This window comes from Coregonus lavaretus (genome assembly GCF_964263955.1).
Source record: "Coregonus lavaretus genome assembly, contig: HAP1_SCAFFOLD_603, whole genome shotgun sequence".
In the NCBI taxonomy this organism is placed as follows: domain Eukaryota; kingdom Metazoa; phylum Chordata; class Actinopteri; order Salmoniformes; family Salmonidae; genus Coregonus; species Coregonus lavaretus.
In genome coordinates, this window is record NW_028162937.1 from 288,390 (window position 1) to 300,000 (window position 11,611).

Consider the following 11,611-nt stretch of genomic DNA (forward strand, 5'->3'; position numbering starts at 1 on the left):
TCTCCGGAAGGTGGTGAGTGACTCCGCTGTCCTGGCGTCGTGAGGGAGCTTGTTCCACCATTGGGGTGCCAGAGCAGCGAACAGTTTTGACTGGGCTGAGCGGGAACTATGCTTCCGCAGAGGAAGGGGAGCCAGCAGGCCAGAGGTGGATGAACGCAATGCCCTCGCCTGGGTGTAGGGACTGATCAGAGCCTGAAGGTACGGAGGTGCCGTTCCCCTCACTGCTCCATAGGCAAGCACCATGGTCTTGTAACGGATGCGAGCTTCAACTGGAAGCCAGTGGAGTGTGCGGAGGAGGGGGGTGACGTGAGAGAACTTGGGAAGGTTGAACACCAGACGGGCTGCGGCAATCTGGATGAGTTGTAGGGGTTTAATGGCACAGGCAGGGAGGCCAGCCAACAGCGAGTTGCAGTAATCCAGACGGGAGATGACAAGTGCCTGGATTAGGACCTGTGCCGCTTCCTGTGTAAGGCAGGGTCGTACTCTCCGAATGTTGTAGAGCATGAACCTGCAGGATCGGGTCACCGCCTTGATGTTAGCGGAGAACGACAGGGTGTTGTCCAGGGTCACGCCAAGGCTCTTCGCACTCTGGGAGGAGGACACAACGGAGTTGTCAACCGTGATGGCGAGATCATGGAACGGGCAGTCCTTCCCCGGGAGGAAGAGCAGCTCCGTCTTGCCAGGGTTCAGCTTGAGGTGGTGATCCGTCATCCATACTGATATGTCTGCCAGACATGCAGAGATGCGATTCGCCACCTGGTTATCAGAAGGGGGAAAGGAGAAGATTAGTTGTGTATCGTCAGCGTAGCAATGATAGGAGAGGCCATGTGAGGATATGACAGAGCCAAGTGACTTGGTGTATAGGGAGAAAAGGAGAGGGCCTAGAACTGAGCCCTGGGGGACACCAGTGGTGAGAGCACGTGGTGCGGAGACAGCTTCTCGCCACGCCACTTGGTAGGAGCGACCGGTCAGGTAGGACGCAATCCAGGAGTGAGCCGCGCCAGAGATGCCCAGCTCGGAGAGGGTGGAGTGGAGGATCTGATGGTTCACTGTATCAAAGGCAGCAGACAGGTCTAGAAGGACAAGAGCAGAGGAGAGAGAGTTAGCTTTAGCAGTGCGGAGAGTCTCCGTGACACAGAGAAGAGCAGTCTCAGTTGAATGACCAGTCCTGAAACCTGACTGGTTTGGATCAAGAAGGTCATTCTGAGAGAGATAGCAAGAGAGTTGGCTAAAGACGGCACGCTCAATAGTTTTGGAAAGAAAAGAAAGAAGGGATACTGGTCTGTAGTTGTTGACATCAGTGGGATCGAGTGTTGGTTTTTTGAGAAGGGGTGCAACTCTCGCTCTCTTGAAGACGGAAGGGACATGACACCATGAAGCCATCCTGTCGGACATGACATCAGTCTGTTTCTCCAGGAGGAAGTTACAGCACAGATCCACGTGAGCAGGACTGGTGTAGTTAGTAGGTGTAGGCTTATGGAAACACTGTTGGAGTACTCCAACAACAACACACATTATTCAGACAGAGACAGAGAGGTACTCACCAGGGTCACTCCTCCTCCTCCTCCGTTCTGAGGTAGATGATGAAGGACAGTCTGAGTCTGTTTCCTGTAACAGATTAAAACAGGAGGAACTGTTAAGAGAAATGAACCAGTGAACCAGGACACTGTGGGAGTCTGTCTATAAAACTCACCCAGGCACAGCGACCACTTAAAAACGACATCACAGGAAAAACCACTTCAGAAGCTCCGAGGGAGACCGTCTTGGAACAATGTGGCAGCATAAACATCACTCTTCAACAAACTATGTTGTTTCAACTTGAGGTTGAGTGCGTGTGTGTGTGTGTGTGTGTGTGTGTGTGTGTGTGTGTGTGTGTGAGACCCAGGGCTAGGCAATTAGTTTGACACAGTCTGTTTGGAACTCTTTAAAATGGAGGGTGATGGAGCAGTGTTTCCCCTACATTAATTTAGTAGCGGTGGCCCGCCGCTGTTAATTTCTTGCCACCGCTGCTAAACGTTATAGTCGTTGGCTCAATGACGAAGTCTCTGGGAACAGCTAGCATGTCATCGCACCCAACGCCAGTAGTTTCACATTTCAAGTTTTAAATGTCACGTGCACAAGTACAGTGAAATGCCTTTCTTACAAGCTTCTAAACCCATCAATGCCGTAATCAATATCCCATGTAATAATTTTTAAAAGAAAAACAAGGTAGAACAAAAACACGAGAAAGTAAGCTAGCTATATACTGGGTCAGTCAGCTCCAGTACCATATCAACAATGTGCAGGGATACTGGAGTGATGGAGGTAGATATGTATAGGGGTAAGGGGACAGGGGTACTGGAGTGATGGAGGTAGATATGTATAGGTGTAAGGGGACAGGGATACTGGAGTGATGGAGGTAGATATGTATAGGGGTAAGGGGACAGGGATACTGGAGTGATGGAGGGAGATATGTATAGGGGTAAGGGGACAGGGATACTGGAGTGATGGAGGTAGATATGTATAGGGGTAAGGGGACAGGGATACTGGAGTGATGGAGGTAGATATGTATAGGGGTAAGGGGACAGGGATACTGGAGTGATGGAGGTAGATATGTATAGGGGTAAGGGGACAGGGATACTGGAGTGATGGAGGTAGATATGTATAGGGGTAAGGGGACAGGGATACTGGAGTGATGGAGGTAGATATGTATAGGGGTAAGGGGACAGGGATACTGGAGTGATGGAGGTAGATATGTATAGGGGTAAGGGGACAGGGATACTGGAGTGATGGAGGGAGATATGTATAGGGGTAAGGGGACAGGGATACTGGAGTGATGGAGGTAGATATGTATAGGGGTAAGGGGACAGGGATACTGGAGTGATGGAGGTAGATATGTATAGGGGTAAGAGGACAGGGATACTGGAGTGATGGAGGTAGATATGTATAGGGGTAAGGGGACAGAGATACTGGAGTGATGGAGGTAGATATGTATAGGGGTAAGGGGACAGGGATACTGGAGTGATGGAGGTAGATATGTATAGGGGTAAGGGGACAGGGATACTGGAGTGATGGAGGTAGATATGTATAGGGGTAAGGGGACAGGGATACTGGAGTGATGGAGGTAGATATGTGTAGGGGTAAGGGGACAGGGATACTGGAGTGATGGAGGTAGATATGTATAGGGGTAAGGGGACAGGGGTACTGGAGTGATGGAGGTAGATATGTATAGGGGTAAGGGGACAGGGATACTGGAGTGATGGAGGTAGATATGTATAGGTGTAAGGGGACAGGGATACTGGAGTGATGGAGGTAGATATGTATAGGGGTAAGGGGACAGGGATACTGGAGTGATGGAGGTAGATATGTATAGGGGTAAGGGGACAGGGATACTGGAGTGATGGAGGTAGATATGTATAGGGGTAAGGGGATACTGGAGTGATGGAGGTAGATATGTATAGGTGTAAGGGGACAGGGATACTGGAGTGATGGAGGGAGATATGTATAGGGGTAAGGGGACAGGGATACTGGAGTGATGGAGGTAGATATGTATAGGGGTAAGGGGACAGGGATACTGGAGTGATGGAGGTAGATATGTATAGGGGTAAGGGGATACTGGAGTGATGGAGGTAGATATGTATAGGGGTAAGGGGACAGGGATACTGGAGTGATGGAGGTAGATATGTATAGGGGTAAGGGGACAGGGATACTGGAGTGATGGAGGTAGATATGTATAGGGGTAAGGGGACAGGGATACTGGAGTGATGGAGGTAGATATGTATAGGGGTAAGGGGACAGGGATACTGGAGTGATGGAGGTAGATATGTATAGGGGTAAGGGGACAGGGATACTGGAGTGATGGAGGTAGATATGTATAGGGGTAAGGGGACAGGGATACTGGAGTGATGGAGGTAGTTATGTATAGGGGTAAGGGGACAGGGATACTGGAGTGATGGAGGTAGATATGTATAGGGGTAAGGGGACAGGGATACTGGAGTGATGGAGGTAGATATGTATAGGGGTAAGGGGACAGGGATACTGGAGTGATGGAGGTAGATATGTATAGGGGTAAGGGGACAGGGATACTGAAGTGATGGAGGTAGATATGTATAGGGGTAAGGGGATACTGGAGTGATGGAGGTAGATATGTATAGGGGTAAGGGGACAGGGATACTGGAGTGATGGAGGTAGATATGTATAGGGGTAAGGGGACAGGGATACTGGAGTGATGGAGGTAGATATGTATAGGGCTAAGGGGACAGGGATACTGGAGTGATGGAGGTAGATATGTATAGGGGTAAGGGGACAGGGATACTGGAGTGATGGAGGTAGATATGTATAGGGGTAAGGGGATACTGGAGTGATGGAGGTAGATATGTATAGGGGTAAGGGGACAGGGATACTGGAGTGATGGAGGTAGATATGTATAGGGGTAAGGGGACAGGGATACTGGAGTGATGGAGGTAGATATGTATAGGGGTAAGGGGACAGGGATACTGGAGTGATGGAGGTAGATATGTATAGGGGTAAGGGGACAGGGATACTGGAGTGATGGAGGTAGATATGTATAGGGGTAAGGGGATACTGGAGTGATGGAGGTAGATATGTATAGGGGTAAGGGGACAGGGATACTGGAGTGATGGAGGTAGATATGTATAGGGGTAAGGGGACAGGGATACTGGAGTGATGGAGGTAGATATGTATAGGGGTAAGGGGACAGGGATACTGGAGTGATGGAGGTAGATATGTATAGGGGTAAGGGGACAGGGATACTGGAGTGATGGAGGTAGATATGTATAGGGAGAAGGGGACAGGGATACTGGAGTGATGGAGGTAGATATGTATAGGGGTAAGGGGACAGGGATACTGGAGTGATGGAGGGAGATATGTATAGGGGTAAGGGGACAGGGATACTGGAGTGATGGAGGTAGATATGTATAGGGGTAAGGGGACAGGGATACTGGAGTGATGGAGGTAGATATGTATAGGGGTAAGGGGACAGGGATACTGGAGTGATGGAGGTAGATATGTATAGGGGTAAGGGGACAGGGATACTGGAGTGATGGAGGTAGATATGTATAGGGGTAAGGGGACAGGGATACTGGAGTGATGGAGGTAGATATGTATAGGGGTAGGGCATACAATTAACTCCTACCACCCACCAAACGTGGGTATATTTAGATATCGGTGGGTATGAATTTGCAGGGCTCTACAGTGAAGAGCATTACATTCACTAATCAAAAATAGTCAAAAGCCAAGTATGAGCACATGTGCGAGTCGGGGATTAGAAATATTCTGCAGTAGCTTGTTTTCAAAGTATTTCTGCTGTTTTGTTTCATAGCTGCTAATGGCACAACAACAACAATACTCATCCTATATCCCACCTGTTTCATAGCTGCTAATGACACAACAACAACAATACTCATCCTATATCCCACCTGTTTCATAGCTGCTAATGACACAACAACAACAATACTCATCCTATATCCCACCTGTTTCATAGCTGCTAATGACACAACAACAACAATACTAATCCTATATCCCACCTGTTTCATAGCTGCTAATGACACAACAACAACAATACTAATCCTATATCCCACCTGTTTCATAGCTGCTAATGACACAACAACAACAATACTCATCCTATATCCCACCTGTTTCATAGCTGCTAATGACACAACAACAACAATACTCATCCTATATCCCACCTGTTTCATAGCTGCTAATGGCACAACAACAACAATACTCATCCTATATCCCACCTGTTTCATAGCTGCTAATGACACAACAACAACAATACTAATCCTATATCCCACCTGTTTCATAGCTGCTAATGACACAACAACAACAATACTAATCCTATATCCCACCTGTTTCATAGCTGCTAATGACACAACAACAACAATACTCATCCTATATCCCACCTGTTTCATAGCTGCTAATGACACAACAACAACAATACTCATCCTATATCCCACCTGGTGCAGCAACACTGCCTGGCAGGGTGAAGGTTTGGCACAGTGTCTTGTGTTATATAGATGGATTTCAGAATTAACCTGGAAGAATCCATTGAAGGGGTTAGGTAAACTGTCTGGGAGGTGTTAGTATTTGTAGATGAAAGTGCATAATTGGCGTACATTAACGTCGTAAATAGACAAGATATTGAGTTGGTACTCAGCAGACCTGAAATTTGCTCAGTGATGAAAAAAATTAAAGGGAACATTGGTTGGGGGCGGTATGCAAATTGGAGTGGGTCTAGGGAAGGGGTCTCAAACAGGGCAGATGAGTCGAAGTCAAACATTTAAAGGTAAGTAACTACAGATCTGATGTTCAAAAGTTCTTGTCGGTTGTAAGAAATTACAGCGGAAACAATTCATGGAGAAAAAAAAATTACGACAAAAGAATCACAAAACAGCAAAGTTGGGTCGGAGCCTGTAAAATAGCAGCTATCCAGTACCCCGTTATAGCAACGCCCCCACTGGAGTGTTTCAACCAACCAAACACATGGATTTTCAAATCAAATCAAATGTTATTGGCCACATGCGCCGAATACAACAGGTGTAGACATTACAGTGAAATGCTTACTTATAAGCCCTTAACCAACAGTGCAGTTTTTTTATTTTTATAAGACAAGTCAAATAAAACAACAACAAAAAAGTGTTGAGAGAGAAAAAATAAAATAACATTAGGGAGGCTATATATACAGGGGGGTACCGGTGCAGAGTCAATGTGCGGGGGCACCGGCTAGTTGACGTAGTTGAGGTAATATGTACATGTGGGTAGAGTTAAAGTGAATAAATTACAAATAACACGGGAAAACACACATAATAGTACAACTGGTTAGAGGTTTCCCTTCATTTAGTTTAGTGTGTCTACCATAGAAATAAAATGAATAGATCCTCTTTCTATGTTGTCTTCCTACGTTAGGCCCTCTATCCGGTTTATCCAGAGACTGGGATTCTTAAGGAAAAAGAAACATCCACATTTAAAAACTCTGAATAGACTACCGGTACTTCTTCAGTGTCTTATCAACCCCAATACATCAGACAGCATTGAACTGCCTAGCGTAACAAATGGCTTTTTCAAAAAGTGATGTATATGAAACCCCACATCTTTAAGGAATACCTGGGATAGGATAAAGTAATCCTTCTACCCCCCCCCACCTAAAAAATATATATATATATATATAAAAAAAAAAAATTGTAAAGTGGTTATCCCACTGGTTATAGGGTGAATGCACCAATTTCTAAGTGGCTCTGGATAAGAGCGTCTGCTAAATGACGTCAATGTAAATGTAAACTAGTAACTACAGGACAATAACTGAAAAGGGGAAAAGTACCTTGATTTTGCACTGCTAGGAGATTTTGTGTGATCATAGCGAAGAGGACTCTGAAAGAGCAAAACACACAAGGCTAACATTAGCATACTGAAACAGTTTCCGTTTCAGCCATCTCAAATTTGTTTAGCAAAAAGAAGCCTGCTCATCAACTTCAGTAACTTCTTTTTGAAACATCAGTACACATCTGAGCCAACACATGCCACAGGTGACAGCATATTAAGTGGCTGTATTAGAGGGCCAGAGAGCCTGTATTAAAGGTTGTGTAGAGGGGATGTATTAGAGGGGATGCATTACAGGCTGTGTAGAGGGGATGTATTAGAGGCTGTGTAGAGGGGATGTATTAGAGGCTGTGTAGAGGGGATGTATTAGAGGATGTATTAAAGGCTGTGTAGAGGGGATGTATTAGAGGCTGTGTAGAGGGGATGTATTAGAGGCTGTGTAGAGGGGATGTATTAGAGGCTGTGTAGAGGGGATGTATTAGAGGCTGTGTAGAGGGGATGTATTAGAGGCTGTGTAGAGGGGATGTATTAGAGGACCAGAGAGCCTGCATTACAGGCTGTGTAGAGGGGATGTATTAGAGGCTGTGTAGAGGGGATGTATTACAGGCTGTGTAGAGGGGATGTATTAGAGGCTGTGTAGAGGGGATGTATTAGAGGATGTGTAGAGGGGATGTATTAGAGGATGTATTAAAGGATGTGTAGAGGGGATGTATTAGAGGCTGTGTAGAGGGGATGTATTAGAGAGCCAGAGAGCCTGTGATGTATTAGAGGCTGTGTAGAGGGGATGTATTAGAGGCTGTGTAGAGGGGATGTATTAGAGGCTGTGTAGAGGGGATGTATTAGAGGCTGTGTAGAGGGGATGTATTAGAGGCTGTGTAGAGGGGATGTATTAGAGGCTGTGTAGAGGGGATGTATTAGAGGGCCAGAGAGCCTGTGATGTATTAGAGGCTGTGTAGAGGGGATGTATTAGAGGCTGTGTAGAGGGGATGTATTAGAGGATGTATTAAAGGCTGTGTAGAGGGGATGTATTAGAGGCTGTGTAGAGGGGATGTATTAGAGGATGTATTAAAGGCTGTGTAGAGGGGATATATTAGAGGCTGTGTAGAGGGGATGTATTAGAGGGCCAGAGAGCCTGCATTAGAGGGCCAGAGAGCCTGTATTACAGGCTGTGTAGAGGGGATGCATTAGAGGCTGTGTAGAGGGGATGTATTAGAGGATGTATTAAAGGCTGTGTAGAGGGGATGTATTAGAGGCTGTGTAGAGGGGATGTATTAGAGGGCCAGAGAGCCTGCATTAGACGGCAAGAGAGCCTGTATTACAGGCTGTGTAGAGGGGATGCATTAGAGGCTGTGTAGAGGGGATGTATTAGAGGATGTATTAAAGGCTGTGTAGAGGGGATGTATTAGAGGCTGTGTAGAGGGGATGTATTAGAGGGCCAGAGAGCCTGCATTAGAGGGCCAGAGAGCCTGCATTACAGGCTGTGTAGAGGGGATGTATTAGAGGCTGTGTAGAGGGGATGTATTAGAGGCTGTATTAGAGGGACTGTATTAGAGGCTGTGTAGAGGGGATGTATTAGAGGCTGTGTAGAGGGGATGTATTAGAGGATGTATTAGAGGGACTGTATTAGAGGCTGTGTAGAGGGGATGTATTAGAGGCTGTGTAGAGGGGATGTATTACAGGCTGTGTAGAGGGGATGTATTAGAGGACCAGAGAGCCTGCATTACAGGCTGTGTAGAGGGGATGTATTAGAGGGCCAGAGAGCCTGTATTAGAGGGGCTGTATTAGAGGACCAGAGAGCCTGCATTACAGGCTGTGTAGAGGGGATGTATTAGAGGCTGTATTAGAGGGACTGTATTAGAGGCTGTATTAGAGGGGATGTATTAGAGGCTGTGTAGAGGGGATGTATTAGAGGCTGTGTAGAGGGGATGTATTAGAGGCTGTGTAGAGGGGATGTATTAGAGGATGTATAGAGGGGATGTATTAGAGGCTGTGTAGAGGGGATGTATTCGAGGCTGTGTAGAGGGGATGTATTAGAGGCTGTGTAGAGGGGATGTATTCGAGGCTGTGTAGAGGGGATGTATTAGAGGCTGTTTAGAGGGGATGTATTAGAGGATGTATAGAGGGGATGTATTAGAGGCTGTGTAGAGGGGATGTATTAGAGGCTGTGTAGAGGGGATGTATTAGAGGCTGTGTAGAGGGGATGTATTAGAGGATGTATAGAGGGGATGTATTAGAGGCTGTGTAGAGGGGATGTATTAGAGGCTGTGTAGAGGGGATGTATTAGAGGATGTATAGAGGGGATGTATTAGAGGCTGTGTAGAGGGGATGTATTAGAGGCTGTATTAGAGTCTGTGTAGAGGGGATGTATTAGAGCCTGTGTAGAGGGGATGTATTAGAGGCTGTGTAGAGGAGATGTATTAGAGACTGTGTAGAGGGGATGTATTACAGGCTGTGTAGAGGGGATGTATTAGAGGCTGTGTAGAGGGGATGTATTAGAGGCTGTGTAGAGGGGATGTATTAGAGCATGTGTAGAGGGGATGTATTAGAGGCTGTATTAGAGGGGATGTATTAGAGGCTGTGTAGAGGGGATGTATTAGAGACTGTGTAGAGGGGATGTATTAGAGGCTGTATTAGAGGGGATGTATTAGAGGCTGTATTAGAGGCTGTATTAGAGGCTGTGTAGAGGGGATGTATTAGAGGCTGTGTAGAGGGGATGTATTAGAGGCTGTGTAGAGGGGATGTATTAGAGGCTGTGTAGAGGGGATGTATTAGAGGCTGTGTAGAGGGGATGTATTAGAGGCTGTATTAGAGGCTGTGTAGAGGGGCTGTATTAGAGGCTGTGTAGAGGGGATGTATTAGAGGCTGTGTACATTTACATTTTAGTCATTTATCAGACGCTCTTATCCAGAGCGACTTACAGAGAGCCTGTCTTAGATTATGTGTGTGTTGGGGGTGGGGGTAAACAGGGTGGGGGTAAACAGGGTGGGGGTGTGTTGGGGGTGGGGGTAAACAGGGTGGGGGTAAACAGGGTGGGGGTAAACAGGGTGGGGGTGTGTTGGGGGTGGGGGTAAACAGGGTGGGGGTAAACAGGGTGGGGGTGTGTTGGGGTGGGGGTAAACAGGGTGGGGGTAAACAGGGTGGGGGTAAACAGGGTGTGTGTGTTGGGGTGGGGGTAAACAGGGTGGGGGTAAACAGGGTGGGGGTAAACAGGGTGTGTGTGTGTTGGGGTGGGGGTAAACAGGGTGGGGGTAAACAGGGTGGGGGTAAACAGGGTGGGGGTAAACAGGGTGTGTGTGTGTTGGGGTGGGGGTAAACAGGGTGGGGGTAAACAGGGTGGGGGTAAACAGGGTGGGGGTAAACAGGGTGTGTGTGTGTTGGGGTGGGGGTTTATCGTCCGCCCCAAGCTGTGTGTGTGTTATTGTGAGAGTGTCTGTGTGTGTGTTATTGTGAGAGTGTCTGTGTGTGTGTTATTGTGAGAGTGTCTGTGTGTGTGTTATTGTGAGAGTGTCTGTGTGTGTGTTATTGTGAGAGTGTCTGTGTGTGTGTTATTGTGAGAGTGTCTGTGTGTGTGTTATTGTGAGAGTGTCTGTGTGTGTGTTATTGTGAGAGTGTCTGTGTGTGTGTTATTGTGAGAGTGTCTGTGTGTGTGTTATTGTGAGAGTGTCTGTGTGTGTGTTATTGTGAGAGTGTCTGTGTGTGTGTGTTATTGTGAGAGTGTCTGTGTGTGTGTTATTGTGAGAGTGTCTGTGTGTGTGTTATTGTGAGAGTGTCTGTGTGTGTGTTATTGTGAGAGTGTCTGTGTGTGTGTTATTGTGAGAGTGTCTGTGTGTGTGTTATTGTGAGAGTGTCTGTGTGTGTGTTATTGTGAGAGTGTCTGTGTGTGTGTTATTGTGAGAGTGTCTGTGTGTGTGTTATTGTGAGAGTGTCTGTGTGTGTGTGTGTGTTATTGTGAGAGTGTCTGTGTGTGTGTTATTGTGAGAGTGTCTGTGTGTGTGTGTTATTGTGAGAGTGTCTGTGTGTGTGTTATTGTGAGAGTGTCTGTGTGTGTGTTATTGTGAGAGTGTCTGTGTGTGTGTTATTGTGAGAGTGTCTGTGTGTGTGTTATTGTGAGAGTGTCTGTGTGTGTGTTATTGTGAGAGTGTCTGTGTGTGTGTGTTATTGTGAGAGTGTCTGTGTGTGTGTTATTGTGAGAGTGTCTGTGTGTGTGTTATTGTGAGAGTGTCTGTGTGTGTGTTATTGTGAGAGTGTCTGTGTGTGTGTTATTGTGAGTGTCTGTGTGTGTGTTATTGTGAGA

At 46.7% G+C, this 11,611-nt stretch overlaps 1 protein-coding gene across 1 annotated transcript in view; it reads right to left on the minus strand.

Annotated features, from left to right (window-relative positions):
- Window positions 1-11,611, minus strand: part of LOC311118667 (E3 ubiquitin-protein ligase Mdm2-like) — an 80,204-nt gene that overhangs the window by 67,940 nt on the left and 653 nt on the right. The window contains exons 2-3 of the mRNA XM_084193455.1: window positions 7,319-7,368; window positions 1,545-1,608 (exon numbers count right to left, since the gene is read on the minus strand). The gene's annotated coding sequence lies outside the window, so the exon portion shown is untranslated. The remainder of the gene's footprint in view (window positions 1-1,544; window positions 1,609-7,318; window positions 7,369-11,611) is intronic.